A 26,326-nucleotide genomic window follows, 5' to 3' on the forward strand; every position below is an offset into this window, starting at 1 on the left:
CCAGTGCTCTATCTACTGTGCCACCTCACTGCCCCACGTTGCAAACTTTTAAGTGCTATATAAACATTACCTATTTAAAGAGTTAAAACCATTATTTTGAGGGTTCTATAGGCTTCAGTAGACTACCAAAGGGGACTGCCCCCGCCTCTCTCTCTCTTTCTCTCATCCACAACCACACACACACACACACATACACACACACACACCCCAGTTCAGGAACCCCTGAACTAGATGTTTTCTAAGATCCCTTCTGATTCTGAATCCAGTGAATGGATTGGACAACAATTTAGTGCTTGTTCTTACTATTTACATAACTTATATGACATGTTCTAAAGAGAATATTGTCAATTTTTTACTAAATTTATTCAGGAAATGTATAATGAATTAAATTGTTGTTATTTGTCCTTCATTCTCAAAGAGGACCATGACATTGAGGTGAAGTCATGACTTTCAGTGAATTGGATTTAAGTGAGGGAAGGCTATGCAAGGTCACCAACCTTACTCTCTCCTCCAGAGCCATCTGGGTCCGGTGGCAAGATATAGATCAGGATGACTGGAGATGGCCCTGGATGTTTAAGGCAATTGGGGTTAAATAACTTGCCCAGGATCACAGAGCTAGTAAGGGTCTGAGGTGAGATTTGAACTCAGGTCCTCCCAACTGCAGTATCTTTGCTCTATCAACTGTGCCACCTAGCTGCCTAATGAAATAAATTAGTATAGCAATGAAGGATAGGAGAAAATATACACAAAGCAAAGCAAAAAAAAAAAAAATCCACTCAAATAGACCATATAATTCCTGGACTGCAAAGGAGTCCAGACAATGGGAAGGACAGGTGAGCCCATGTTCCACGAATTCTCCTTAACTCTATGGGTGCCAAAATGAGGCATAAACTGAGAGTATCTTCAATCTAAAATTTATTGAGCCGCGGTCATGTTAAGCACAGGTGTGTTCAATTTTTATGCCCCCATTAACATTGCATTTGTAAGGATTTAAAATTTTTGTTTTGTTTTCTGACCTCTGGAGTTAAATCCCAAAGACTTATCTGGTCCAGACACCTGGTATAAATCAAGCATGAGGAAACACTTGCAGTATTTCCTATAAAGTGCCTTGGCATTGCATTAACATTTATTTTTTTAAAAAGATAACTCAATTCCTCCTCATTACGTCCTGTTTCTAAACTTCTTTCAAAATTTTTTTTTCTTTTTAACTCAATAATAACCAACAAACAGAAGCGTTTCAATAAACAAAAACAAAAAAGAGAGCTGTATACAAAACCATATTTTCTTATGAGAAACCTATTTTTCCACCTTCATAGAATAAAAAGATTTAGAGATGAAGCTCTAGTCTAGAGGTTATCTAGTCCAACTCCTTCACTTTACAGATGAGGAAACTGAGGTCCAAAGAGACTAAATGAATTGTATGGGGTTACATGGGTAACAGAGTTGAGATTTATATCCAGTTCCTTTGCCTCCGGAACCATTAATTTTCCTGCTATACTGGACTGGCATCACCTGGCTATTTATTTTTTTAAATTTACCAATGATTTTTTATTTGTTAATCATAGTAATTCCTGTCTTTTAAAGTTGCTCTTCCCCTCCCCACCCCCCCACCCCCCCACCCCCAGCAACCAATATGGTTTTTGTTGTTCAGTCATCTTGACTCTTCATGACCCCATTTCAAGATTTCTTGGCAAAGATACTGGAGTGGTTGGCCATTTCCTTCTGCAGCTCATTTTACAGATGAGAAAACTGAGGCAAACAGGGTTAAGTGACTTGCCCAGGGTCACATAGCTAGTAAGTGTCTGAGGCCAGATTTGAACTAAGGAAGATGAGTCTTCTTCATTCTAGGCTCAGTGCTCTATCCACTGCGCCACCTAGCTGCCCCACCGATATAGTGCCTATGTCTAATAGCACATGCAACACATGACAACCATAGTCCTGCCACTTCTGTAATTCACTGTTTATTGAATTAGGACTATATAGATTGAATTAACTTAAACACCACCAACAATAGGATGGCACAGTGGGTAGAGTGCTAGGCCTGGAGTCAGAAAGATTCATTTTCCTGAGTTCAAATCTGGCCTCAGACACTTACTAGCTGTGTGATCCTGGGCAAGTACCCTACCCATGTTTGCCCACTTTCCTCATCTGAAAAATGAGCTAGAGAAGGAAATGGTAAATTATTCCAGTATCTTTGGCAAGAAAATCCCAAAAGGGTCATGAAGAATAGGATATGACTGAACACACAAAGAACTATATATTTTATTTTTTTAAGTTTTATTACTAATTTTTGTTGCTTATGCCATGTTATTTCTCATCAACACTCCCCTCCGCAACCCTTATATGTTAACAAAGAAAAACAGCAAAATCAGCTATAGAAATCTGCCCCTATAGTCTACCACCTCTTTACCAAGATGAATGAAGTGTGTTTCATCATCAATTATAAACCCATTTTTGAAAAAACTGAATCTACTTTTAATAATCTCAGCATTTAAGAATTTACTCCTGGCCAGTTAGGTGGCACAGTGGATAGAGCACTGGCCCTGGATTCAGGAGGCCCTGAGTTCAAATACAGCCTCAGACACTTGACACTTACTAGCTGTGTGACCCTGGGCAAATCACTTAATCCTCATTGCCCCGCCCCCCCCCCAATTTTACTCCAAGACTAAAACATGTATTTGTTACATAATTATTAGATGCTCTTTTCTGTTTCTCTTATTTCTAATACCAACAAAAACAAGAATAAAGCAAGAATGATCTTGAGTATTCATGGAAACCACAAATTCCAATTGGGTGTGCCCTCTCCAGACTTTTTGGAATACTTATTGAGAGTGTATTTCTGGAGACAGAAGGGCATGTGTTACTTACTTCATTGTTATTTACATCTTAACGGTATGCTTAGTGTTGGCACAAGATCCCAACAGAATAAAAAGGTCACACCTAAAATAGTGATTCCCAAGGTTTTTTAAAAATTTTGATATCATATTATTGGTTGGTTTTGGAATATCAGGATATTACTCCTTAAAAGTGGCACATGTTTGTTGTGTAATAGTAAATTAAAATTACTTTTTAGGGAGAGAAACTAGCGATTCCTTTGACATAATAGAAGACATCCAATAGCTGCAAAACCAAGGTTGATAATCACCGCCTAAGTAGCTAAATGTAGGAAAGGTCAGACTCAGAATATCTATATCTATCTATAGCTATATCTATATTTAGTTGCTCCCCATTTTCCCCTATTTAAAAATAATATTTTATCCTGCAGGCCCCCCTGTATATATATGTATACATATGTGTATGTGTGGAAAATATCCATTTTTTGATGTTCATCTTATATTTTGATGAATGTAACTTGAAAAACAATTGGTACAATGTAGCTAAGAATAAGATTAAGACTTTCATTCATAGAATATTACCCATTTATCATGTGATACTTTTTTCAAAGTCTGACATTTTTTCAACTCTGCCAAATGGTTCATATCCAATACTGGTGCTATCTTTTCTTCTCTATTTATTTACACTCAGGGGCATAACCCAATATAACTAAGAGGATTTGTTTCTCCTTATGGCATCTTAGGCAAAGCCTGAAGAGTTCCCATTTAGTTTCCATATTCCACAGGGGGTTAGGGAGGGAAAGGGAGAGTATGGAACATCTGGTATTAATAGGGTCCATTCATCACAATAAATTTCCCCAGTGGATGTTGTTGGGCAGTGTTCTAGGGAGTAACAGCTCAGAAGTTCTAGTCCCCACCCAAGAAAGCAGAGGTCACTGTAGGGAGGGTCCTTCAGATTGGATAAGGAAAAGAAAAATCATAGGTAAACCTAACTTTTCCATAATCCTCTGCAATAAGCATAGATTTAAAGTGAACATAAAAGGTATATGTATGAAAATTGAATATATATGTATATATGGATGTGTGTGCATATATCAGTGTGTGTATGTGTGTATATATATATATATACATATATATATATAATTGACATCATTAATCAAAATATAAATTTTGAGACATGCCTCAATTAATGGTCAGGTTTAAAAAAATTCTAAGGCCAAAGAGTATGAAAGAATTAGGTAAACAGGCAAGATTGTAGCAGTAGTTGGATTGACATATATATATATATATATATATATTTTTGAGATTAAATTTCTAGATGATTCTAAAACAAGCATTTTCTGAAATTGGACCAGAATGAACCAGGCATATGCAAATTTCTCAGAAGCAGCTAAATACATTGTTTGGTACTTAACCTGTGTTTTCAATCCAGGATATGACTTTTGATCTTAATTTCTGTACATGTTTTCCCCCATTTAAAAATATTTCAAAATAATATTTTATCTTGTGTCCCCCCATGTAAAGATACTGTTTAACATTCATTTACAATTTTGGGGGGTTCCAAATTTTCTCTTTCTCTTCCTTACCTCCCTTCTCTCTGAGATGGTAAGCAATTTGATATAGGTAATACATGTTCAATCATGCAAAACATATTACCATATTAGTCATATTATGAAAGAAGACACAAACCCAAAGGGGGAAAAAACATGGAAAAAAAACAGAAAGTGAAAAATAGTATGCTTCGGTCTGCATCAGTTTTTATTCTGGAGGTGGACAGCATTTTTTATCATGAATCCTTTGGGATTTTCTTGGATCATTGTATTGCTGAGAATACCTAAGTCACTCACAGTTGGTCATCATATAGAATTGCTGTTACTGCATACAATGTTCTCCTGCTTATGCTCACTTCACTTTTGTACCAGCTTTTTTTTTTAGAAGAATCTCTAAACTTGTATTAAAAGACACATTGATGCTGCTCTTACTTCACAGTGATCTGTATCTTCAGGGACCAAGGAAACAAAGACATAACCCGAACTTGGTTTGAACATAGGGATGACCTAGAAAGGCAGGACAGTAACCCTGGGAGTCTGGACAAGAAAAGCCAGTTGACCAGAAAGAAAATGAAAAATAGCTTTAATGCTTTAAAAAAACATCCTAAGCTAACCAAAGAACATGAGACTGTCTGTAATTTGACTCAATTCCACTTAATTGAAAACATTTATCAAGCTTCCATTATGTCAGACACTACACTAAAGCATTTGGATTATAAAGATGAAAAACAATGCAATTCCTCCCTTCAAGGAGCTTGTATTTCTGAGAGCAGAAATAGAAACACAGAAAGAAATATAAGGCAAGGTGGACAATGATGGGGCTAAAGGAAAGTTTACCTAATTATGTAACCCTTTTAAGAAGGGAATCTGTGGCTATATTTTGTGAAGTCGGCCAAATAAGTTATTTCCCTTTTTTGAGACTCATCCCAATTCTTTACATCTATTGGCCTTTTCATGGTCCATGTATTCATTCAACATGGTCTCATGTCACCTTTGCACAGCAAATCCTCTGTCCTATGGAACTTAAGTCACCAATTCTCCCCAAACTAAATGATACCCAGTGGGACAGACCCTGTTTATTAAAAGTTAAATTGAAAGCTCTCTCCAACCCTGGTTCAATTCAAATGAACTCAGCAAGCATTTATTAAGCACCTACAGAGTGTGTGGCAGGTACTGTTAGGTGCTAGTGACAAAAAGAAAAAAAATTCCCTGCCCTCAAAGAGCTTACATTCTATTAGAGGAAACAAAATGTACATAAGTAAGTATATGCAAAACATATTCAAAGTCCAAGAGAGGAAGACACTAACAATGATTGGATTTGGATAGGCCCCCTATAGGAGGTAGCATTTGACCTTAGCTTTGAGGGAAGCTACTGGTTCTCTGAGGAGGAGGTGAGGAGGGAGAGTATTCCTTTCATAGGGGAAAGCCTATGCAAAGGCACAGAGATGGTAAATGTCATTTTATATACAGAGAAGATCAAGTTAGTCTGGTTGGAATGCAGAGCATGTGAGGAATGACACCCCCACCCCTCCTGCTGATACACAGTGAATCTGATGCCCTTCCTATCACTTAACATTACTGTTGGGATACTCCTTTTCCAAAGGTTTCTGTTTTGTTTTTTGTTTTTGGTGGGCAATGGGGGTTAAGTGACTTGCCCAGGGTCACACTGCTAGTAAGTGTCAAGTGTCTGAGGCCCAATTTGAACTCAGGTACTCCTGAATCCAGGACCAGTGCTTCATCCACTGCGCCACCTAGTTGCCTCCATTTTTTTTTTTGTTTGTTTTTTGTTTTTTGCAAAGGTTTCTGAACTATACTGGTCCAGGGCACCTTAGTTACCATCTCTCTCCCAATTTACTCTCCCTAAGCACCAGGATTATTCAAATAATCCAAAGCGGTCAGTTACCTGTATTAGTTACTAGTCCTACTCTAGGTAGTGTTGTCTTAAGCACAGTCACATTAACATTGGTTAAACACATACTGTGTGCCAGATGTTGTGCTAACATCTAAAGATACAAAGAAAGGCAAAAAACAGTCCCTGCTCAAGAAGTTTACAGCCTAATGGGAGAGAGCATGCAAACAACTACAAACAAACAAGATGTTGTTGTCATTCAGTCATGTCCTACTCTTTGTGACTCCGCGTACCTTAGCTTGCCAATACTGTCCATGGAGTTTTCTTGGCAAAGATCCTAGAGTAGTTTGCCATTTCCTTCTCTAGTGGATCAAGGTAGACAAAAATTAAGTGAGTTGTTCAGGGTCACACAGCTAGTAAGTGTCTGAAACTGGATTTGAACTCAGGTCTTTCTGACTCTAGGCCCAGAGCTCTATCCACTGAACCATCTAGCTGCTTCTCATGCTTAAGCATGAGAATTATTTGTTGTATTTAAGATAGAGAAATATAGTAAATTAGAATTCTGGGACAAACTGCTGGAGGAATTTTTGATGCTTAGTGGGCATGAAGTCAGAGTTTCTTTTACTGGCTATGGACTCAGGAGATTAATTCCAATGGAAAAATTCTGTGTGACTTAGATTCTAAAGAAATCTGGGGATGAGACCAGGGCTAGATAAACACAGAATATAGACTCTTAAGTGATAACCTCAGAGGGAAGATACTTTCACTAAAGGAGAACTGAAAAAGCTTCTTGAGGAAGGTAGGATTTTAGCTGAGGCTTGAAGGAAGCCAGAGAAATCAGGAGATGGAGACGAGGATGGAGGGAATTTCAGGCATGGGTCACAACTAGTGAAAATGCCAGGATGGGAGCAGCTAGGTGGCGCAGTGGACAAAGCACTGGCCCTGCATTCAGGAGGACCTGAATTCGAATCCGGCCTCAGACACTTGATACTTACTAGCTGTATGACCCTGGGCAAGTCACTTAACCCTCATTGCCCCACTCTCCCCCAAAAAATCCTCTGCAAAAAAAACCAAACACAAAACAACAACAACAACAACAACAACAACAACAACAACAAAAAGAAAATGCTTGGAGATGGAGTATCGTGTGTGAGGAACACCAAGGAGACCAGTGTCACTGGATTATAGAGTGTATGGAAAGGACCAAGATTTGATGGGGCATGAAGGGCTTTAAGATAGATGGTTGTTGGAAGAAGGTTTTCCAGGGATGCAGCAATGAAAGGTCATAAACTATAATCCAGAAGGCTTATGTTTAGATCTGTACTCTGAGTCCAGCCTTTCTCTATCTGGAGGTAGATAACATTCTTTAACAGTACTTTGAAATTGTTGTGGGTCATTGTGGTCATCAGAGTTACTAAGTCTTTCAAAGTTGATTATTTCTTGCCTTCTCAATGGGTGTGGGAGGGGAGAAGGGTAGAGAGAGAGAGAGAATCTGGAACTGAAGATAAAATTAAATTGAGGAAAACAAAAGAAGGATTTTGTCTGGGGTTTGCTTTCTATTCTTTCCTAATGACTCTCCTCCCCAAATATCCCCTTCTCTAGGCTTGGAGATAATGCTCTTCTTCCAACTCCAGTACTATCTAATGACAACATTCAATTCTCTTAGAGTACTGTTTTTTTATACATGAAATGCATAAAAATAGACCCAAGACAAGGCTTTTTAACCTGGGATGTATGTTGATCATTTTATTTTGATATAATTCTTTTAAAAATATTCTGAGAATTAGTTTGTAGGCTTTAGCAGACCACCAAAGGTATTCATGATAAAAAGTGAAATACTTAATGAAGACTAAGTACCTCTGGTTCAAGAATCATGTTAACCTGAGAATTTGGTGCACAGTGACAATATGTTAGGGGATATATTTTTGATGGTGTGGTGGAAGCTTTTTCATTCTAGAAGTCACACCAGGTACCCAGCTACCTGTTTTCCCCAAAGGTACAAAATAACCTCTTCTCTCTTAGTCTCTGGAGGCTTGCAGTTTTGAATATGACCTGAGATTCTTTAAAATGGGTAAGGTTGAATCTCCTCTTCCCTCAGAGGAGAAATGTGATGCTAATTCTAATGTTTGGGGCAACTCACTGCTGTAGGGCTATAGAATGGCTAATGTCTTCTTGAAATGTCATCATGTCACTGTCTGCTGTACATCTCACCTATCTCCACCAAACTTTTCACTGGTTTCTATAGGGCATCTCTTCTGGTCTCTAGCTGAGTATTGGTCAAGCTGTTCTCTGCTGCCATTTGCTGGTTTTCAACTATATAGTCTCATAATGGCCAACTGGTGCTCAGTTACTATCTTCTTTCAACTAACATGGAAAAGTATGCAAGACTATGCAGTCATATCCATTCAGGCATCCAGTAGAAGACAGTAGAAGTCCCAACTAAGATCAAACAAGCATTTATTAAGTATCTATTATGTGCCAGACAATGTTCTAGGGATGGGGATACAAAAATGAAATAATCCCTAGCCTTAAGGACCTTACATTCTATAAGAGGAGACAACACATTACACATATAAACTTATGCAAAATATGTACAAGGCAATATGGGGGTGGGAAGGCACAGTAGGAGAGCAGGGATCAGGAAAGGTCTCATTGGGAACTGACCTTTAAAGGAAACTAGGGATTCTAAGAAGTAACAGCCAAGAAACAGTGCCTTGCAGGCAAGGGGAAGAGCTTTGCAAAGGTTTGGAAATAGTAGCTGTAATGTTGTGTATGAGGAACAGCAAGAAGGACAGTTTGACCAGACCATAGGGTTCATGAAAGGAAGAAGAAGGGGAAGGGAATAAATATTATTATAACACCTACTATGTTCCATGCACTGGGCTAAGGTCTTTACAAATGTCTCATTTGATCCTCACAACAACCCTGGGAAGTAGGTGCTGTTATTACCCTCATTTTACAGTTGAAGAAACTGAGGTAGCCAGAGGTTAAGTGACTCAACCATGGTCATACAGCTAGTAAATAAGACCAGATTTGAACTCTAGGACCGGTGTACTATTCATTAAGCCACCTCGCTGCTCAGTGAAAGGGAATAATATATAATAAGTCTGGAAAAGTAGTTCGGAGGACAATTGTGAAAGACTTTAAAGGTCAAACATAGGATGTTGGTTTTGAGCCTAGTGTTAATTGGGTGTCTCTTAAGTTTATTGAGCAGGGGAATTACATGGTGGAAACCATGTTTTAGGAATTATTCTCTGGCCATTATAAGGAGAATAGAATGGAGAGGAGGAAAACTTGAGACTGGGAAACCAATTAGAAATCTAGTGCAATAGTGTTGAGAGTTTGTGAGAGCCTGAAATAAGGTGTTGCCCATTTGACTGGAGAGAAAAGGGATATTGGGAGTTGTTGTGGAGGTGGAATTGACTACACTTGGCAAGGGGTTGGATATGTGAAGTAGGGGAGATTGAGTTGAGGATGACTCTGAGATTGTCCCTTGAAGCTTTCCTTTAAGGTCCTTTGGCCAAGCCAAGTTATCTGACTTAGGGTTAGAACATTCCTTTTAACTCCTGTCAAATGCCTACTTGGGAGTCTGACACAACCCCCCAAAGTTTAGGAATTCTATTCCCCCAAATCCCATAGGAACTGTATGAGTGATGTCTCTTCCTTTTCCCTTAGTTCCCATAGTTTCTGGTGGGTTTGCAGATGAACCTGGGGGAAAGGTAAAAGGTCTAAGTGAAGCCTTTGAATATCTCCAAATAGATAGCTCAATAGATAGACATATATACATTATATATTACATATATATACACACATACTTATATACATATCTTGATTGTACATGGTTGCTTGAATGTTCACTATGTGATTTAGGGTTCAAACATTCCTTTTAACTCCTGTCAGATCCTTGATTGTCAGTCTGCATGCTCCTCAAATTTGTTCTATCAAACAAAACCCCTCCAGAGAAACTGGGAGGGGGGGCAGGTGTGGGGATGGGGGTGGAGTTGATGGCTGTCCCTTTTCCACTCAGTTCCTATATTGTTCCTGATTGGTATATGGATGGAACTGGGGGCAAGAACCAAAAAGTGCTAGATAAAGTCTGTCATTATCTCCAATTCATTCTGTGCCTTGTTTGCACATAATTATTTGTTATCTCCCCCATTATTTTGTAAGCTCTTTGGATTTTTTTAAAGGATTTTTAAAAAATTCTTTGTATCTCTAGAGCATATCACATACTACAGTACATAGTAGGTACTTAATAAATGCTTGTTGAATGTTTGTTGTTTTACCTTCCAGCAACAAAATACCAAGTCTTTATTTAACATTTCTGTCTTAGAGAGAAACTTTGTCTTCCTCCATTTACAAAGAAGACATTAGAGAAATATACAAGTATGTGTATGCATATTTTAAGGGGTTTTATTTAAAAACCAATTCCTTCTTCATTCTCTCCCTTTCCACTCCTTCACAAAAGAGTGATATTTTCCTAAAGTGTTGAGAATTCAATTAAATTTGTTTTAATAGGGGCAACTAGGTGGTGCAGTGAATAGAGCACCAGCCCTGGAGTCAGGAGGACCTGAGTTCAAATCCGGCCTCAGACACTTAACACTTACTAGCTGTGTGACCCTGGGTGGGTCACTTAACCCCAATTGCCTCACTTAAAAAAATTTGTTTTAATAAGTATATATGCCATGTAGAAATTATACACTCAGGGAACCCTGACTGTCCTGCTATTAAATATTTGTCCATTGTATATCACTTGCATACAACGGAGGTAAGAGTGAAGTTATAGAACTGTGTTCACTACTTCCCCTTCCTTACTCCACTTCCATTTGCAGAGCTCTTCCTAGTAAGTAAAACTGGAATTCTTGAACTTGAAGCCAGTGATAATAGTTTGAATAATAGCATAGAAGCATAACAAATAAGACACTTGGTCACTGTTAAACAGATGCTTTTAAGCATTTAAAAAAATTCATCATCAAATGCTTGAGTAACAAGTTTGGGGTTGGGCAAGGCTTAACTGAATTACAAACATCTCTTCAAGATAGGCATATCATAGAGGCAGTGTGCTGTGTTGGGACATGTGTACACTCACTGTTCTAGGAATCAGGCAGGAGTGTGCTGGAGCCAGATCAAACAGGCTCTGAGCCAATTGTTAAATTTTTAGTGTGAGTATTTATACCTCAGAAACCAGAAAACACTACAAATCAGGGCTTGGTTTATTTTGTTGATGGTCTAAACTTAAGAAAGTGATGAAGAACCCCCAAAAGAGAAAAAAGACCTATTTGTATGAAAATATTTATAGCAGCCCTTTTTGTGCTGGCTATGAATTGGAAATCAAGGGAATGCCCATCAATTGGGGAATGGCTAAACAAGCTGTGGAATATGATTGTGATGGAATATTATTGTGCCATAAGAAATGACCTGGAAAGACTTGTATGAACTGATATATAATGAAATGAGCAGACCCAGGAGAATGTTATGCACAGTGACAGCAATATTGTTCAATGAAGAACTATGAATGAATTAACTATTCTCAGCAATACAATAATCCAAAACAATCCCAAAGGACTAATGATGACACATAATATCCACCTCCAAAAGAAAGAACTGATATTGATTGAACACAGACTGAAGCATGTTATTTTTCACTTTTTTCTTTTATTCAAATTTTCTTATACAAAATGACTAATATGGTGAGGTTTTACATAATTACACATGTATAACCTATATCTGATTGCTTACCACTTCAGGGAGGGGGGAGGACAAGAAGGAAAGGAGGAATAGAATTTGGAAATCAAAACCTTAAACAGAAATGTTTTTTATCTAAAAAAAAGAAAGTGATGAAGAAAATGTTAATAATGCAAATTAAACTTAAAAATGTGTCGTGCACACATTTTTTTCCCCGAGAGCTGGTTGTTAAACATTTACCAGCATACTCCTGGGGTCATTACACATGAGCCACAGGTTCAGATGAGTCACTAATTCTCTGTGTGGTCTTAGGAGATCACTTAACATTTCTGGGCCTCACTACCTATATTTGTAAAACAAGGAACATATAGTAAATTATTTCTAAGTTACTTTCCAGTTTTCAATCTATGATATTAATGATGCTCTGAGTCAGATGACCCAAGTTCTGAATCTCAGCTCAGCAATTAACTAGCTGTATAAATTTGAGCAAGTCACTCCTTACTTCTAGGTCTCAGTTTTCTCATCTACAAAATTGGAGGAAGGATTTGGTCCTTAAATTCTGTGATTTTATTGGAGAGACAGCATAAAATCACAAAACCACGAATCATTAATCTATTTTTTATATGCTGTTCTAGAAAGTCCCCCCCTTTCAATATGGTTGCTTGCTTTATGCTCAGGCAGGCTGAATACTGGATGGAGTGCACACAATAGAAGGAATGTTCCCACTGTGTCTACAGAATTCAGATTGTTTTGACTCCCTACTACCACCACCACAGCATGTAAAAGAGTCCCCACTGAGTCTGCTGAGTTCAAGCTGTAGTGTTAGAAGTATTTAAATTGGCCTAAGTCCATGATTTTGCCCCACAATACAAGGCGAGACTGTGTATATTCCTCTGCATCCTATGTGTATTTGATTGGGGCCCAAGAGCTTAGTTATTCCTTGTCACTGTCATCAAATAACAGGTAAAAATCTGCAGAGGAGATGACCAGAATGGATTCTTGCTGTCCTTCATTAGGAGGGAAGGTCCACTGGGCATATTTTAAAGTGACTGCGATATAAAATCAAAAGCCATCAATAAACCTTTAAAAAAAATTCAGCAGAATAATGTTGTGGAAATAGAAGCAGGTTTTTGGTAAGTGAACTTGAGTTCAAATCCCAGATCTTACTGGCTACCAGTTGAGGTGAAGACCCCCCAGGCAATTTCTCCTCCTGCTTGTGTTCATCTTAACTAACAATTCCATACAAGTGAAATAAGGTTAAAAGGAATATCAGGGGGCAGCTAGGTGGTGCAGTGGATAGAGCACCGGCCCTGGATTCAGGAGGACCTCAGTTCAAATTCAGCCTCAGACACTTAACACTTAATACTTACTAGTTGTATGACCCTGGGAAAGTCACTTAACCCCAATTGCCTCACCAAAAAAACCCACACAAATATCAAAGAAAGCTGGAAGTATGCAGATAAAATTATACGAAGTGAAGTCCTCCCATTTTTCCTTATTGGCTGATGGTGAGGTCCAGGTTATAGGATTTAAAGCTTGGAAGAAAGCTTATTCATCATGCTATCCAACCCCTCTTATTTTACAGATGAGGAAAATTAAAGCTAGTGAGTTTAAGTGATATGCTCAAATTCACACAGGTAGTAAGTAGCAGAGCTGAGATTAGAATTCAGTTCCTTTGGGTTCAAATTCAGTGTTCTTTCTATCATATCCCACTGCCTCTTTATTTCTCTTTTAATTAATTTTTTTTGTAGCACAAGCTGAGTCATTTCCTTCAATTCCTCACAACCCCCTTCCCCTCTCTTACCCCCAACTCACATTTTTCAGTTTACTTGTGTTCTAGGCACCTGGTTCCTGTAATAACTTGGTAACAACTACCCTCCCCACCCAAAACCCCCAAGAATTAGATTCAGGGGACTCATCGCCCACATTTACTATTCTCTAAGGACATTTCTGGTGGTTGTAGATGTTGGAAGGAAGAGGAAGGGAAGTGATCAAGTAAACACTATAAATGCTTTTAGAATGTTTAAGTGGCATTTGTTAGGTGCAAGAGAATTTTCTCTAGAAAAATTTTCAGTAGAAATTGTAAGACCAAGGTAGTTAATGAGTCTATGGATAATACCCTTAAATTCCCATAGTTTAGTTTTGTTTTTGTCACTGGGTATCAGAACAGAAATGATATCTAGGAGATCCCTTGGTCTATCCTATTTTACAGGTGAGACCACTGAGGCCCAGAGATAGAAACTGACTTTCCCCAGTTCACACTTCTAGTATAGGGCAAAACTAAATACAATTTCCAATGAAATTATGCTATCTCTGTGTGATTCTAGAGCTAGAGTTAATGAAAGGATGTTTTTGTTCTAGCATTATCTTGGGAAAAACTTTCCTTTAATCTATATTTTCAAGGTTTCTGGAGAGGAAGTGTAATTTAACTAAACAGAAAGCCTATCTATTGTATATATCAGAAGGCTAGACAAAAGCAGATCATAACCCAGCTATAATTTAGAAGGAATCTTATAGAGATACCTGAAGATTAAAGAGGTTAAGTGACTTGCCCAGGGTCACACAGCTCATGGGAGTAGGGATTTGAAATGAAGTCTTCTTGATCTAGCCTTCTATCCATTATTCCATGCTGCCTTATCTGTTCCAGGCTTGAATGAGCTAATTATTTAAATAAAGTGTCAGCTAATCTACTTTTTCTTCGATTAAAATTCCTGTACAGAGCTTTTAACCTGTTAAGGGTGGGAATAAAAACAATCTTTCATAATGATTAGAAATTAGCTGTTAACATTTTTATCCTCTTATTTTTGGGTGGTGTCCTTTTTTTTTTTTTTTCAGATGTTGCCTCAGTGACTAAGCTAATTCTAGAGGAGAAATGCAGGGTTTAATGGCTGGAGTGACTGCCTGAATGGCTCACACAGACCCAGATTCCAATGGTTTTTACAGAGCTAGCTATCTGCTGAAAACCTATACCAATTACAGTGCTTAGATTAAAATGTTCCCTTTTTTTTTCATTTATTAATTCAGTCACATGTGGAAGATTATTCCCCCAAATACACACCATCCCCTCGCTTAAGAGACCACAGACATCTGTAGTAACTGTAAATTCCACATCTACTGCTAATACTAACCGTGCCCACTTACTCATACATAGCTTATTTCTCCATTAAAAAGCAGGTGTAATTCTTCTCTTAGACTAATCTTCTAAGATTAGCCATCATTTAGTTCAACTTCCTCATTTAACATAGAAGTTAATGAAGACTCAAAAGGGTTAATATAACTTGCTTACCATCATAGTTATGATAGAGCTGGGACTAGAATCCAGGACTAACAAAATACAAGATAAAAACTGTAAAACCACAACTATAGCATTTTGAGTAATTTTGCCTTGAGGTTTTTCCCTAAGGAACCATTAGGATAAGTAATTTGTAGAAACTCAAAGCCACTATACCATTTCAAATAATAGTGATAGTAGTAGTAATACTACTACTACAACTACTACTACTACTACTGATAATAGTGAATAAAAGGCTTGACTAATTTTAAGCGAAGCTCAATGGATAAGTTGGGGGCTAAGAAAATATTTTTTGCTTCACAAAAGATTAATCATAGGCTCCTTTGAATGGGAACTTCCCTAGCATTTCATTGTTTGTTTATGCCCTAGCAACTATGGGGAGGGGAGGGGTTAGAGGAGGAAGAGGGAGAGACAAAGAAATTTAAGATTGTGTACTATGTACCCCTAACAATGGAAGATCAGTTAGAGCTTCAGATGAAAAATCTTTGTAATTATTGGTAAGTCATTAGGGAAATGTGTGACTGAATTAAAAAAATGGATAAAAGCAGCCTTTCAAGAATGCATCTGTTCTGTAACATGAAGTACCATGCATCCAATCACGATAATAATCATAATGATAACCAGCAATGTTTGGGGATCTGGATTCTATATAATCTGTTACTAACTTTTGTTGAGCAATGTCAGGAAATGACATTTACTTAAAAAAATTCAGCAACTTGGACTTAATAACATTTGCATAGATTAAACTATAAGAGGGTTAACTGTAGACATTTACACTTTGCTGGATCAGTGACTTCATCCACATGGGTGTGGGTATTCCCTGCATGACTTCTCATGTTGTGTGATTCTTATCCGTGTTTTTCCATAAATTCTCCATGGAGGATCCATCCAGTGTTCTGGAGGACTTCCTTGCATTCTTTTAATACCTTGGAAGTACCACTGTAGCACTTGGGCTGTCCATCTGTTATTTCTCATCCTCACTTTATGACCAGCCCATCATTTTCTGGTCATACATATCCTTGATGATATCTTTTAGGCTAATTTTCATAAACAAGTCACCAACATCCTTTTAGAAACCCAAGTCCTTTGCCTGAATCAGTCTTGACTCTTCTCTCTCCATGAACACATTCCCTCCATATCTACTAGACTGGCAGATCTTGTCAATTTTCTCTCTTCAAAATCTCTCCATCAATCCCTGTCTTCTCTGTACTTACACAACCAATATTCTAAAATTCAGGCCCTGATTACCTCTAGATAGAATTAAAACATCAACTTGCTAATTTATTTCCCCGTTTTTCTGTCTCCTCATTCACTTAATTTTCTATATTGCTGCACAGACTACTTTACTAGTGGAGGAATCTGACCATATCACTTCCTGATCAAATATCTTAAGTGGCTATCTATTGCCTCTAGGATAAAATACAAAATCATCAGCCTGGCATTTAAAGCCCTTCACAATCTGATTCTAGTCTACCTGTCCTGACTTATCCAACACCACTACATATTATGTACTCTGTTGTTCAGTCAAACTAGGCTACTAGCTATTTCTAAACCTGACATTCCATCTCCAGTGTTCCTACCTTCTCACACCAATCCCTATGCATGGGGTGCATGTCCTCCTCAGCTCTGTTTCATAAATCTAACTTGCTTCAGGGTTCAATTCCAGTGTTACTTGGTACAAGTCAATAAATTAAGCACCTGTCCTGTGCCAGGAACTATAGTAAGTGCTAGGCACACAGAGAAAGATAAAACAAAAACAAACAAAAATCCTGGGCTCAAGGGACTCACAGTCTAATGGGGGAGACAACAGGCAAATAACTATATAAAATAAGATATGTATAGCATAAAGTGAAGATATGCAATAGAGGGAAGACATTAGCATTAAGATATTAGTATTTTCTTCCTTGTCAAATTATTTTGTGTTTTCTTTCATTTTTAGTTTTGTAGTACTAGTGCCTAGTATAGTGTCACAGTAGGCAGTCAACAGAGTTGAACTGCTAACATATGATATTATACTGATCACTCCCAGAATATCTTTTCATTGTCCTTTGACTTAATTAAAATTTGATTCTTTTGAGATCATTATGTTCTATGATTAGTAGATACATAGTATAAATAGAAGGATATTGGTGTTAAAAATGGGTGTTTTGGGCAATGAACCATTTGGGATCATTATAACAATTGTATAATATCCTAAATATCCAGCCTTATTTCCTTCTACTTCTCACTCTGTCAATCTTCATTGCCTGTTCAAAATAAATACATATGCCACACACATATAAATGCACTCATATACACACATGCTTACACACTATTTCAGCTCATTTGGTGGCAGGCCATAGACTGGCATGTATTTTTCACCCATTTTTCATCCATTTTCAGTGTTACAGATTTCAGGAATGAGGTTTTGTAGTGTTCTAGAATTCAATGCAATTTGTGTAACACTCGGATGGATCTATGACCTCATCAATGTGGATGTTCCAGTGCAGTTCAAAATTTGTCAATGCCTACCTATCCTGTGAAGCTCTTGCTGATGATTCACTAGAGTATCCAACCAACATAATGGGTACCTTCCTTACTTTATATTGACATGAAGACGGCATCAGTGGAATAGACATGTCTTCTATCTCTTATCTCTTACTTTTTCCTTATGGCTAGCCCATCTTTTTTTTATTCATTCATTTTTAATGATATTCTTTAACTGTAGTTCTTCATAGTTCTGGTTCATTCAGTGTATGTTGTATCCCACTCATATCTACCATGGGCCTATCCATTGTCCTTGAAGGAATGCTTATTTTTATTTCATATTCAGAGATTGTACTGTTCCATGACTCACAACTATACTAGTATTGAAAAGATGGGTCTTTGTTTCAGGAAGAAGTTTGGAGTCTTTATAGGAGCTTTGCAGTTGCCCAAAGACAATACTGTCCACCCTCCTCTTCCTCCTCCTGGTGAAACAAAAAGAAAATTAGGACAATACCACCTGCAAATAAGCACATTTGGGGTATCTTACCATCATTAAATGTGATAATTCTGGCTATCATGACCTATGAAAGAGACAAAAATAGAAAATGGTCCCTCAATCCTGTGGAGTTGTCTTCTACTTCCACAGTGATTTGCAGGGTGGAAGAAAGTGGAAAATAGGTGCTAAGAATCACACAGTACTTAAGCTATTCACAAAGAATAATTTATTGTAAAAATTTATTGATATCTTCTGCTTCTATACTAACTTCATTTTTCAATATGTCCTCTTCCAGGAAAAATTCAGCAAAACAATCACTAAGCAACAATCACAGAAGCCAAACCTGATATTAAACATAGTCATTAATGTCATATTTAATTGTGAACTTTAGTGTGCTGTCTTTGTGAAATGACTAGTAACTTTGCACCCTACTAGAAGACTAGAAGCGAAGAAGGTACCACTAAGTGGAAGAATGAATTTGAGGTTATTTTTCAGAGAAGCAAACCAATCAACCAACAATTACTTATCAAGTACCCACTATGTGCCAGGCATTGTGCTAGAGATATGAATACAATGAATGAATGAATGAATGAAGATGAGGAAGGTATTCAATATCTCCTCATCCCCATTTAATGTAACTAATCAGATGCTCTCTGTGTTGATAGCTTCATCAGGTGAGAATATCTCCTCAGTTGGGTTTTAGACTTAATGTGTGAATAAACTAGGTGTTTGCACCTGGCAAGATCTAGACATCTCTATTAAAATGATATTGGCTATGCTCACTTTGGCAGCACATATACTAAAATTGGAATGATACAGAGAAGATTAGCATGGCCCTGGCTCAAGGATGACATGCAAATTCATGAAAAAATGATATTGACTGAAAAAAATTAAATACATTTTGGGGCATACATACATATGTGCGTGTAACATACATAACATATGGGTATTCTAGCAAGATAGGTTTTGACAACCATGCTTTTAGAGTGCCTTGTGATTGCAGACCACTTGCACCTGTAGCAAAGATGTTGAGGGAGTTAGTTAGAGGGAATATCACATTTTTGATATATACTTATAAGAGCATTTGTGTACTTTGAAAAGTCAGGAGATCCGGAGTTTCCATTGGCCATCCACAGCATGGTAGCTGTGTCTTTCAGCAGCACTGACTGATGGCAGAATATGTATTAGGAGCTGAGAGATATGTTGAAACTTGCCCTTAAGGAGAGCTTCAAAAGGATTCCACAGAGATAGAAAAGGACTTCCAATAATAAGGAGCTATGAGTTCATCCCGTTTACACATCATATCTTTAATCTAAAACCCACTTTCCCTTGGCCTCTGTTTATATTTGTGGGGGAATATACCCCAGGTTTGAGAGTTTTGTCCCAACCATTTCTACTGCACCATCTTAGTAAATACTACCAACCCAAAATCTCCTCTTGTTGACTAATTGGTATCAACTGGGTAATCAATGGAGAGAACTCTTGTGGGAGATCATGAACAATAGTAGTAGAAAATGCCAAAACCTCAGGGTTACCCCTAGAACCCTGAGGGGAGTAGTTAGTCATTCTTTTGCAACCCAGTCTACTAGGCTAGAGGGGATTGAAGAAATAGTTGGGGAAAGGCATGCTACATAAATATGTGCAAAATAAATATAAAGAGAATAGATACAAAGTACTTAAATACAAGGTAGTTTTGGAGGGAGAGCACTAGAAACTGGGGAAAGGAGGATCAGGAAAGGATTCATGTGTGGTGTTTGAGCTGCATTTTCAAGGAAAAGAGATTGGATAGATAGGTAGGTTGATAGATAGATCATAGATGATAAAAGATAGAGATAGAGATGGATGGATGGATGGATGGATAGATAGATAGATAGATAGATAGATAGATAGATAGATAGATAGATAGATAGATAGATAGATAGATAGATGATAGATAGATGATAGATAGATAGATAGATAGATAGATAGATAGATAGATAGATAGATAGATAGATAGATAGATGGATAGATAGATGGATAGATAGATGGATAGATAGATGGATAGATAGATGGATAGATAGATAGATAGATAATAGAGCATTTATTAAGGACCCAAGGAAGAAGTGTTTTTCCAAGTGTCTCCTTCTGGACTTCAATCTTACAATCATCAGGACACAGCTCTGTTCTCTAGGGACCAATCAGGAGAAATCACCATGCCTATCAGTAAAGGGCTAGACTTCACGTCTAGCTCCATGGGAGGTGCTCCCTTCCAAAATAGGTCCATTCCATGTAAGATCACCAAGTTGACTGGAGGAACCAAATAATTAGGGATTCTCCTGATCATTCTTGATATAGGAGAAAGGATAAAAATTCCAAGGCACTCCTTGCAATCATACAAGATCTGCTGCAAACAATTTAAGTAAGCTGTTAGTGCCTATAAAAGGGAAATGAACAAAAATCAGGAAAGTGACTGATTATTGTCATTTTAGAGAAATTTAACTTATGAAGAAAAGTTGCCACAAGGATGAAATTGAAGGAGCCTGGAACCTTTCCCTTGCCAACAACACTTAAACTCTTGGCAGACAGACACTGTAATTCACAGCAATCAGTACCATCATAGAATATAAGCTTGGTGGCAAAACATATGGAGAGAACACTGTGCTAAATGCCAGAATAAATACAAAGTCCAGGTAAGACATAGGGACTGCCCTCAGAGAACTTAAAAAATACTACAAGGATAAGACATAACATTGACAACCAGAATACACAAAATTACATGATAAGCACAATATTTTTGAAACAAAGTGCTATATTTATCTATTACTGACATGGGAATGCAATAAGGCTTGATGGAGGAATCGTCACTTTTGATTCAACAAGAAAAAAGGGGGAGAAAGGGCATTGAAAACACAGGGAGGGGGCAGCTAGGTGGCGCAGTGGATAGAGCACCAGCCCTGGATTCAGGAGTACCTGAGTTCAAATCCAGCCTCAGTCACTTATTAACTGTGTGACCTTGAGCAAGTCACTTAACGCTGTTTGCCTCATTTTTCTCATCTGTAAAATGAGCTGGAGAAGGAAATGGCAAACCCCTCCAGTATCTTTGCCAAGAAAAAGCCAAGTGGGGTGAGGAAGAGTCAGATACAGCTGAACAAACAACAAGCAAGACAAAGTGTTAAGAGATAACTAAATTAAAACCTTTTTTGTAGGAAATTCTAAAAGTGTCCCCTAAAAGTTGTTCTTTGTGTAAGATGCTACTCTGTTTCAAAATGGGAAGATGGAAGACGGTAGAGAAAACTTTATTCCTGTGAGACCTGTGAGGTTAAAGGAGCTACCTTGTTCCTTAGAAGAGTCTTGACATTTATAGAATGTCAACAGGGAGAGAAGGACCAATATTAAAATAAAACTAAACACACACATAAATCAGAAGTTCTTATATCTCTTTGTGTTCTACATTCCTTATAAACACAGGAGAGAAAGCTGAAAGTAAAAGGCATAAACTTAAATAAAGAAGTCAGAAGTACCAAATCAGTCACATATCTAAAGTATCTAAAGATACTTAGAAATCTAGAGTTGAAAAAATTCAATGATAACTATTTAGTACCAATGACCCTTGCTAACAAAAATTAATTGCTTAGTTGATTTGGAAGCAATGACTTTCTCAGCCTGTGTAGAATTCATTCTCCTACAGCTCTCCCATCATGTCTTCGGTGTGTCAGTCAGCTACATAAATTCATATTGTCTTTGTCTTTAAAAAGTGACAACATTGCTTTCCTCTTCCCCTCCCCACTTCAAGGTTTTTCTTTTAGATATGTGGTAAAAGCCTTCATATGGAGAAGACTGAGAGGGGGGAATGAGAGGTATTTTCAAGTATTTAAAGGATTGTAACATGGAATAGGGATTAGGCTTGTTCTATTTGATTGCAGAGGGAAAAACTAGAAACAATGGATGAAAGTTTTAAAGAGACAGTTTTAGATTAAACATAAATAAAAAGTTCTTAGCAATTAGAGGTGTTCTAAAGCAGAGTGAGCTTCAGAAGTAATGGATTCCCCCTCATTGGAGGTCTTCAAGTAAAGGTTGGAACAGAGTGCTTGAACTCCCCATCTCAGTCCATTTGCAAGCTCATGCCTTCTATTGCCATGTACTTTTCCTGCCATTATTGCTTCTGGTGGTGGTTCAGGACAGAGGGAAAGAGAAACTCCTTCCCATATTTGTAATGGAAAAGTTTTAGAGTAAGTCCTAAAGAACTGAGATGCCCAAAGAATATGATCTGTTTACTTTTATGGGTAAAACTGGTTATGGCTACTTTTTCTTTAAATTAATGAATTGAATTTGGCCTTCTCTGTGTCTCATCAGTTTGATTGGGAGACTTGTCAATTTTCTCATGGACTAACAATGGCTCCTGCAATGTAACTTTATCAGTTTGACTGGAGTAGTCTTCAATTTGATCAGGTACTCGCCACCAAAACCACCCTTACATCAGGTATACTGTATTGGGTATTCCTGTTCAGGTAGAGATTGGATTAGATAGATCTCTGAAACCTCTTCCAACTCTGAGACTCCATGATTTTGTGAAATAGCCAATGCATTATGTAGCAGTAGATATTTCTTCTTCATTTCTGTGATGTTACTCAGAGGAGTAAACCCTTTTCTTCTTCTTCTTCTCCATCATCATCAAGAGATGGAATAATCCCTATTTTGTAGCTAAGAAGATTGAAGATGTTCAGAGTAGTTAATTAACTATATAAGTCACAGAACTAGAAAGTAGCAGTGTTGGAATAAAAATAACTGACATTAACATTAGTGCTTTCTATTTTGAAGTAAGAGAGTGCTGGAGTTGGAAGATCAGAATTCAAATTTCAGTTCTGCTATTCACTAAGTGCATGGTCATAGGCAAGTCACTTCACCTAAGTCTCAGTTTTCTTGCCTACAAAATAAGGATAATACACATAGGACCTACCTTATAGTTATTGCAAGGCTCAAATGAGATCACATAATGACAGAATGCAAGAGTTGGAAGGCTCTAGTGGGTTCTAGTTCAACCCACATATGAAAGGAGTCCCCATACACCTTGTGTCTGAGGCTAGATTTTAAATTCATATCTTCCTATCATGAGGTCCAGCACTCTATCCACTATACCATCTAGCCTCCTCTTTACCATTAAAAATCATTTGAAATGGCCATTTACTGAACACAATGTTGTTCAAAAGAACACTATTGAAAGTTCTATAGAGAAATACAAGAGGAGTGGGGGGGAAGTCTTTCTCTGAAAAGGTTGCAGTATAGTATTGAAGGAGGGCCTAGATTTGGGGAGGGACACTATTAGAACACATTAAATGACAATGACATCTCTAAAGAGCCTAAAAACAACTGCCAACTAAAAACAACCAACCACAATGACAAAAACTATGTGGATCCTTCCATGGTGTCTCAGCTCTTAGAGGGAGCTTGGGGGTGGTGGTGGTAATTAGAACCATCTGGAATTAATCAAAGAAGACTTTTAGGAGAAAGAGAGTGTTTGTCCCACACATTTGGCAATTGCTCACTGTTTTGGTTATTTTTTCTACATCTTACCTCTCCAACTAAATTGTAAAGTTCTCAAGACCAAGGAACATATCTTATACTTCTCTGTGTTCATCAAAGCACCTAGAACCTAGAACAGGGGTTCAGTTTTAATATTTTTTGGTCCACATTCTCTCCCTCTTAATATTACTTAGTCTTCCTTTGAGTTTACTTATTTGGATATGCATTATATCCTTCCAGTAGAATGCAAGTCCCTTGCAGGCCCATCTTTTGGATGCCATTGTTTTCCCAGGGATATTGTATAGCCGAGTCACAAGACAGTACAATCTGAAGAACTGAAGTTGAGGGCAATAGTGATGGGACAGGATAGGGATGAGCAGTCTATAACCTACTAAAAACAAGGAGTTACCCAGGAGAATTGGTGTAAAGGATGCCATCAAATGAATGTATGAGCAAATAAGAAGATGGGCAGGTCATATAGTGTGAGGATGCAATTGATAATGATTGTAAACCACTTAGCACAGTGCTTGGCACGTGGTAAGTGCTATATAAATGTTAGATATTATTATCATCATTGCTTCTGTTATTATGTAGTGAAAGAAGGAAATATTCTATGGACAGATTTTACACTCCATTGGGGGTATTTTCTTGATTTTGAGAGAATAAAAAGAAGGATCCCTACACTTTAGATTGCTCCCCTTTGGTCAATTTATGAAAGGACATGTTCAAGAATCACATAGAATAGGCAGGCATGGCTGATGGTGGGCTGCATCAATAGTGGGGTCGCTATATCAACGAGAGCACAAATTCATTAGAGTTTTGAAGTATCCCTAGTGCCTAGTACAGTGCTTTATACTGTAGTTGGCCCTTAGTAAATATTAATTGAATTGAATCTAGTTTTGCAGAACTACAAGGAACCTAAAAGGTCAGCTAACACTAACCCACCTCATTTTGCAGCTGAAGAAAGTAAGTCCCATAGAGGCAAAATGACTTATCACACAACCTACAGGGACCAATAGGTGGCATATACTTGTTGCTTAGGGAATGCATTGATGCCCTTCAGGGATGTTATTGGATGGACCCAGATCTACACCAAGAAGACTTGTCCAACAATACCAATAAAGGAAATTACCCATCTCAAACAACATAACATAGCAGATTCATCTTAAAGCACAGGTCTGTGTTATTCCCTTATTCAATAACTCAACAATTCAATATTCAATATTCTTGCCTCTAAGATAAAATAAAAACACAGGATTACAGATTTAGAGCTAGAAGAGACCTCAGACATGATTCCCTCATTTTACTATCCTTCCCAAATCTCTTTTAATTCCAGGGCCTTCCTTCCATTAATTATTTCCAACTTGTACTGTATATAATATTTTAAAGTTTTCAAAGGGCTTCCTATTCACTGTCAAGAGCAATGGCCATTTGTGGGATATGTTATGGTGGGGACTCCTGTCACATATGGGGTGAGAGCCTTCCAACTCTTGAATTCCATTATTCTGTTTTCTCATTTGAGCCTTGCAACCACCCTATAAGGTAGGTGCTATGGATATTATTATCATTATTTTCTATGTAAGAAAACTGAGACTTAGGTGAAGTGACTTGCCCACAACCATGCAGTAGCAGAACTGAGATTTGAATCCTGATCTTCCATGTCCACCTTTCTCTTACTTCAAACTCCCTCTAGAGGTTAGAGCTAGAAAGAAGGTCCCTTATCCTCTGCTCTGTATATGGTTCCAAACAGAATTACTAGCTCTATTTCCTACCCTGATGAATTTTAATCGCTAATGAGGATTTTAATTCACAGATACTTATTAAAGGACAACTAATAACACCTTGTGCTTATAAAGTGCTTTATATTTTTCAAGTTGGTTCCAGATGCATTATTTAATTTTTATATTTGCAACAACTCTATGAAGGCATCATATTTCTTTTACAGATGAGGAGATTAAATTATGAAAAGATACTTATACGCTAACAAAAAGTCAGCTGAGGTCAAGACAGCAATGAAGAAAAGACTCCTTAGGGCTTACTGAGTCTTTCTTCACAGGTTTGGTGTTGGCTGTTGAGTATGCGAGGTTCAGCTTTACTGTAGCCACAAGCTACCTTTGAAAAGGCACATTTTAGCTCTGTTTCATCATGTTATATCTTGCTTCATACTCTAGAATGATTAGCTGGGTGGGTGTTTAAAATAGGTAGAATTTATATGCAACACAGATGTGTTGATTTACTACTGTGTTCCTCCTTCCACTCAGCCATGCCACTCACTTGGCAGTTTTTTAGAGTTATCAGAATCTTATTGTGTTCCTGATTTAATTCTGCAACCACTTAAAATGCACCTTTACTTTCTGTCAATTTCAATTATCCTCTCCTCTGTCATAAGTTCCAGTAATTGGTAATTGGCTTACCCAAATATTATAGAACTCAAATGTTTTTGTTTTGATTATGTTTGATTATGTTAAGGCATCCCTTTTCAAGAACTTAGGAAATGTTATACTGAGTCAGACTCACGTCTGTCTAATATTCTATAGACAGTAGCAGTGACACCAAGGAATGAATTGTGTGACAGCATGGTTATCTTCCATGATGTCACTTCAGAAATTTAGAACTTCTTTCAAATCTTGTTATGCACCTAAAACCCAGAAATTT

General features: G+C 37.6%; 1 protein-coding gene and 1 non-coding gene across 2 annotated transcripts in view; both read left to right on the top strand.

The window, feature by feature from the left end:
• BMP6 (bone morphogenetic protein 6) overlaps positions 1–26,326 on the top strand; it is a 219,385-nt gene that overhangs the window by 45,983 nt on the left and 147,076 nt on the right. The window lies entirely within an intron of this gene.
• On the top strand, positions 18,948–19,054 carry LOC122737612. Its single transcript, XR_006354431.1, has one exon. It is a non-coding gene; the product is annotated as a U6 spliceosomal RNA (small nuclear RNA).

This window comes from Dromiciops gliroides, chromosome 1 (genome assembly GCF_019393635.1).
Source record: "Dromiciops gliroides isolate mDroGli1 chromosome 1, mDroGli1.pri, whole genome shotgun sequence".
Lineage (NCBI taxonomy): Eukaryota > Metazoa > Chordata > Mammalia > Microbiotheria > Microbiotheriidae > Dromiciops > Dromiciops gliroides.